The sequence below is a fragment of the Punica granatum genome, chromosome 1 (assembly GCF_007655135.1).
Source record: "Punica granatum isolate Tunisia-2019 chromosome 1, ASM765513v2, whole genome shotgun sequence".
In the NCBI taxonomy this organism is placed as follows: domain Eukaryota; kingdom Viridiplantae; phylum Streptophyta; class Magnoliopsida; order Myrtales; family Lythraceae; genus Punica; species Punica granatum.
The window spans coordinates 53152263-53159335 of NC_045127.1; the positions used below are offsets into that span (position 1 = coordinate 53152263).

At 35.6% G+C, this 7073-nt stretch overlaps 1 long non-coding RNA gene across 1 annotated transcript; it reads right to left on the reverse strand.

The window, feature by feature from the left end:
* Positions 1 to 1015: 1015 nt before the first annotated feature.
* Positions 1016 to 2230, reverse strand: LOC116192496. Its single transcript, XR_004154097.1, has 3 exons — positions 1979 to 2230; positions 1487 to 1574; positions 1016 to 1358 (listed from the first exon to the last, which is right to left on the reverse strand). It is a non-coding gene; the product is annotated as an uncharacterized LOC116192496 (long non-coding RNA).
* Positions 2231 to 7073: the final 4843 nt, after the last annotated feature.

Genomic DNA, 7073 nt, shown 5'->3' on the forward strand with positions numbered 1-7073 from the left:
ACTTATCTAATAATTTTATGGCACGTAGTATCATTAATGCCTAATCAGCCGTTACCGTTAAAATTGAAGGAAAATTTAATGACTTTCTATACGATGTCAGAAATGTGATATTAAAATTGAAAATTCAAATAAAAGTCGTGTTGCTTAATTTTTTTTTTAACAAAATTGAAGGGAGGGGGACCACCCCCATTTTATCAGCTTTTCCTCGACAATGGAGTGGAATATATTCAGAGGCTGGATGGACACAGAGTTCAGTGCATCGGTCCAAGAAAAAGACAAATGGAGAGAGATGGGTCATAATATTATATATTATGCGAATCATATTATCAATGTTGAATAACTTTTTCGTACAAAATTTAAATCAAAAGTATATTAGAATGCTAATTTTACCAATTAAGTCCAATTCTTTTACTCATTTATTTATTTTTTCTGGTGGGGTTGCTTTTCTAAGCAGTTCAATTATGCTGTCGTATGGTGGGGCTCCCCGTCATGACTAACGAAACTTCAATCTCGCAGAATGCAATGAAGCCGTGACATCGGATCCGGTCTGCCTCTCTTTAGGTCTTTTGAGCTGAGTGTTTTGACATAAGATGATGATGATGGTGGTCTCAAGTGAACACCAAGCAATGGGTTGGGTGGGTTGGTTCTATCATATTTTCATACACATATATGTACATGATCTCCTTAATTATTTCTTATCTATCTAAACAAACACGTATCCGGGAAATATCGAGTCGAGAGCTGCATCATATGGCATGCCGTAGTTTGTTCGAACTCACTTTAAGAGGATTTGCCATATGAACATCTAAGACAATTTTAAAGTAACGTGTACATTTTATTTCATATTTATTTGTATGGTATCTTGGTTTACGGCTCAACTGCCATGTGGTTTTCAAGCAACTATGAAATCAAATTTGATCGATTCTCCGGGGCGAATCGATGATGTGCGCTCCTTCCACTTCAATATGGTTTAATTGCACTACTGATCAGAAAAGGTTTTGATGAAAGGAAAGTATGAAACAAATACAAACACATATATGACATGTTTATCGACAATGATGCCTTGGACCGAACTCGCATCTGATCTCCTAGATCGACTTAACCTTGTCTTATAGAGCCAACATTGTCTCAGAAAACTTTGGTTTTTGAGGCTTTACATGATTATACTCCACAGCTATAAATGCATAATTTGCTGTGATCACACAAACAGAAGAATGTATAAACATCACATTTCACGGTCCAATTCTTATTCATGTAATTACAATACTAAATTTGCGAAAACATATCAGCAGAGGAAGATGATCGATGGATCGCAGCAACACTCATCGATCAGGCAACAGCAACACAGAGCTGCAAGACTGCAAATATAAATTCAAATTAAAAACTAATATATATATATATATATATATTATATAGCAGAAAGTCTAGACAAAAAAAAAAAAACCATCCTTGTGGCAAAACAAAAAGTAATAAATAAAATTATTACCATCCTTCAAGAAAACCAACTTCTCTTCTGGGTTGAGGGGCTGCATAATACTGAGGGGGAGCCACCACCGGAGGGCCTTGATAGTACCCTTTGCACACGTAACAGATCACCCATACCATCACACCATATAATCAAGTTTTAATTAATATCGTATTTCACATAGTTATAAATTCACCTATTTATAAAGTTTTATTATAAAAAAGGCAGGTTATCTCAACGTTTATCGGACTTGTTGGGGCCAAATGATGAAATGAAACGAAAAAACCACGGGACAATATATTGATCATCTCATCAATGAATTATTTCAACTTTGCTAATCTCCGACTTGTTGAAGGCCTAAGAAGAAACAAAACAACAACATCGAGTATATCCTCTCGGAAACATCCGATGTCTAGATTTTATGTGCATCAGCACGTGGTGTAAACACCGCTATACGAGTTACAACCGAACCGATCCTAGAGGAAGGAAAGGAAGGAGGAAGAGCTAACGTACCTTGTTGATGAGCAGGATAGGGATAGGCATATTTGGGGTCAGAACTCATCTCTTCTTGCCAAGTTCTTGCGGAGAAGGAAGAAAGAAATTAGAACACACACTTTGATTTGATTAGGTTTTGGGATTTGGAAAATGTCATTATTGGTGCCGTGGAAAATGGAAGAGGATAATAATTATTGCAGTTTCTGGGAATTTTGTGGACTTTTAGGTGGGAGATCAGTCATATGATGTTGTGGTATGTGGGGGTGTTATTTATTTGTCACAACTCACCAGCATTCCCCTAGTCAAATTCCCCGACAGAAGCAAAGTCTACCCACTCCACTTTTTGATCACTTTTGCATTTTAGATAAGCCCATCCTGAATAAAATAACACGTGTACATTATTGTACAAACACGATAATTGTACAATAATGTGCGGCACGATGTGTTTTCGTTATTTATGTAATTGGTGTATAATTCACTTTCATTTTTGGAGAGCTACAGTAACTGATACAACATCACGGATCGCTCTACGAGAACATCTCGGGAGAGCGTGACGAAAAACTTTATCAAGCAGTTGCAGTATTCGTATAATGACCTGCTTTCTATTGCGCGCATATATAACATTTGACAATTCTCACTTTCTTCGCTTTAAAATTTCTTTATAGTTAATGTTAATCCGTTTCTTCATCATCTTTTTGTAATAAATATTTTATATATATATATATTTATTATTTATAGGTGCTCAAATATTAAATATTTATTATCTAGAAGGCTTCGAGAGAGTGGAGACCAATTCTCCACTTCTTTCGTCAGAGTAAAAAACCAGCACGAAATTGACATGACGGGTCTAATATCACTTTCACCCATAAAAAGACGACACTCCTCCTCCTCTCTTAAATTATCCGTTCCCCCATGGGCTTTATTTTGGGCCTTGGAGCCATTATTATGAGCTCTTATTAAAGCCCATGGACCAAATCTCTACCGTCAAATTGGATTCAGGTTTGTCTGTTTAAAGGTGACAATGGGCCCCCAAGTGTCTCGATCCTGCCAATGCCAATGATGAATGAACAAAAAAAAAATCCCTTCAACTTTTTATTTATTTATTTATTTGTAGAGATCCAAATGAACATTTAAGCCCAAAATATGCTTAAAGAAGATGGGCCCCGTAAAGATGATCTAACCAAATTAAACATGATATACAGCATCTTATCCAATTAGATTATGAATGTTAGTTGCTAAACATAATATGGAGGAGGATATCGATATGGGGTTGTCGCCGGATTTATTACACGGTTGATGAGCCATACGGTTATTGGCCTTCTTTTTTTTTTTTTTTTTTTTTTCCCTTTCTTTCTATTGCTGAATCCGTATTGGCTTGTTTATTAGATCATACCATATCACGGAACTGGATAAATTATTATTTGTAATAAGATGCATCTTCATAATCAAGGTACCCTTTTGCTGATTACACGACACACATACAAGTTTATGAATATTTGTCCGACCACGCATAGTGAGTATTCCTCCGGAATCACAAACATCTGAACTGAACCTATTATACGACTCATAGGTAAGTGAAATAAGGTTCAAAGCTAGGTAGCTGATGCTCCCATGAGAATCTCTCTCGCAAAATGAGGCAAATTTTCTTTGAATGAGTACAACGAATGAAACAATAATTCCACAGTCGGAGGCTGCGTAGAAATCGACTGCATTTTCACTTTCTTTTTTTTCTTTTTTAAGAATAAAAAGAACCAAGGGATGAAGCAATTTTGGAGGCTAATGCTTTGGCCCATTAGGAGTTGCGAGAATCGGGGGATGGGCATTGACCATTTCCATTTCACCTTTTTCGGTGTGAACCTGGTATCCGGGAGTCCAATTGTTTTGCAACTAATTAAGTCGAGTCGAATCGATCCACAAAGAGATAAAACTCTTCCATTGCATTTCACCTTCTTGAATTTATGTATTATTGTCTTTGTTTGAATTTACCATTTATAGACAGGAAAATTTAATATTGCACGTGAATTTCACCCGACCAATTGCAATTAATCGAGGATACAGCTGGAATTGTATAAACTAAAAAGAAAAAAACATTTATAAATATGCGGCTTGCTCCATATGTCTACTGTATATATCTTCCTCATGGAAAATGGAATGGTTATATTTTTCTGATTGTTTTCGGAAGGAGGACCGTGGAAAGTGATCGTGTATTAAGGTTTACGAGTCACGACCAAATATAACGGGACATAATACTAGGTGAAATATATCGAGACCTTCTACCGATCCTCATCTAATTATGTATGTGTTTCAAGTTTTCAACCTAATGTTGGCCCAAAGATCACGGCTGATCTTGCTAGCTCTGGGGCCTAGATAACGTATATAAGTTGCAAATTAGACGTAAAACATATCTGTTTTTTTTTTTTGCTTATCCAAAAAAAAAAAACTTTTCGTAGAGTTTAAAAAAGTAAATTTGGAATGAGTTTTTGATCATTGAAATAAGGCCACATAAATTATCACCTCAACAAAAATAGGGAATGTACGCATGAATTTAATAAACTGTAGAGAGTTTACGCTGAATTTACCTTGATATCTTTTTGGGAGATGACATCTTATTACGATATTTACTTCACCAAATTTAATATAGTTTTTCTACCAAAAAAGTTATTATAATTTTCTTTATAGCTTCCAGTTCCATGGAGATATATATTATGCAATCGGAGAAAAGATTTATTGTACCAAAACTCGACGATGAAAATGTCGAGGAATTCTTTTCATAAGTGTTTCACGTTTTCCTTGTGCGACTTTATTGTAAAGTGAACAGGGTAGGACTTAATTATCAGTATCACAAGCCCAGTCTAATTACCAAATTCAACATTTTAAGAATGAATGCATGCATGCATGCATGAACAAATTAACTAAGCCAATTAACCTCGGGGCTTGTCTGTCTAAGTTAAGTAGACTCCAAACCGTTTGCAAATTCCGAGGGACGCAATAAAATTTTTCAAACCTCATTGAAACTGATGATTCATATTTCCTTTTTCTGATTGAATAGAGAAACATTACCTCAGATATTATATATGTATATGTATATATATAATACATATACCAAACCTCACTTACTTTTTGGTTTTTCTAATGTTAAAGGAACAATTAGGCAATTGGATCTCCAAATCAATACATATATATATATATATATATGTATGTATATGTATGTATGTGTGTGTTTAGGCTCATCACTTTTCCAGCTTTGGAAAAATGGATCTGATCAATCATTGAAAAAAGCCCCAGCTTCCAAGGAAATCAATCTTCCAATCATGTTTCAGGTTTCTAGCTATCTAGGATTATCTTATTTCAGCATCGGATTGCTGTTGATCTCAAGTCAATACAATTAATTGTCTCCTCAATTCCACATGGAGTGGACATCACAATAAATGGTTGACATTTCATTTTTCCTATAAAGTTTGAAAGGGACACAAGACATAACATTTACCTACAAGTGCACAACATTTGCAAGCAAACTTTTTTAAGTGAATATAGGCATGAGCCATGATCAGTGACTATTTTTCTCCAGCTATTATATAAGAATAAACGTGTACCTATATACAATCATATATATAAATGGCTTCAATGACCAGTTTTCTCCAATAACTATAAGATGGCGACATGAGGTAACATGTTAAGAAAGGGGTTAGGAACACGAAAAAAGGACAGAAAAAAGGGGAACAAATGGTCAATTAGGGAGAAACTGTATCTGGGGGGGTCTTAATCAATGTGATTTCGTTTATCAAATTAAGTGAAGAAAAAGGTGGCCGCAGCCAGAGAGATTGCTTCATCTTGCAAGCATTGTGAAGCCCACTATTTGTCAAAAAGCAACGGTTAATTATTACCCGCGATCGATAAACTTGATTTGCCGTAAACACTACAGAAACCAGAAGAATTTCAAGACTTTAACATAACATCAACGTAATAAATATATATTTCCAAGATATTTTATTGGGTGTTTGTTTTGTTCTTTTGTGTACATTCGCACACGAGGGGGGTTGAAAAAAACTATACTCCCCTCGGAGATAGGTAACATGACGAAGACAGAGCGAGAGCCAAGGGGGTTTTACTTGTGAGGCACCAATCATTCAATCAATGCATTGGGTGATGAATTTTGAAGAATAATTATGAGGTGATGGATGAATGTTGGAGAAAACCAACACACTAATTAAATAAGTTTTTCGTTTAAATAAGTGAACTTTGGATTCTCTTACGAGGCCAATTAAATTCACGTAAGCATGTAATACGTGTACTGGATGATAATATCGGTCGGGATCATCTTAACTTATTTGTTTGCCCTATCGTGAGTGTTTTATCTAGTATTGTATAGAACGAGTTTCTTGCCTGCAAATCTAGTTTGTTCTTAACATCCAATAATATACGTAGGGAACGAGGAGTGGTGACTCTTTCCTAATGCACAGAGAGATATTCATTAACAGGATCGGAGTGCCGAAGCTTAACGTCATCGATCACTTAGAAGCACGACTGCAGTCGAGCCAAAACAGCTGCACGCAACACATTAGACTCCTCTGGATATAACATATAAGGTCGCGTGCAGGAACATGGAGATATGACTCGATGCAGGCACCGCATGCAAATTATATCATCTATACGTTATTATTTCACATCAAAATTTCTTCCCCGAGACCGAAAGTTAATTTTTTTTTTTCACTTTTACATTTGACAATAAGGTAATAATTTAATGCGAGTTTTCATGTGCAATCATTAATTTAGGCCGGGCTAGCGATCGACATCTGGATTCCTTGTGATCTAGAGATGCCAGACTGTGAGTCATTGCTTCCTCGGGCGAAAATCCTCTTGAAGTTAATATTAATTTATACATTAACTTAGAATTGGTAAGTTTGACATTTTAGACGTTACTTCCAAAAACAGGATATATAAACGACAACATAAGCAGACAATGCAGAGGGTGGAATATATATGAGAACAATTAGGCCTACTAATCACATTATTAACTTAACTAGAGGTCTTGAACGTGCTCTAAACCCTAGCAAATTCTCAGCCACAAGTGATGATTTTGAGTTTATGTAACTCTTTTGTTTATTCTCATTTG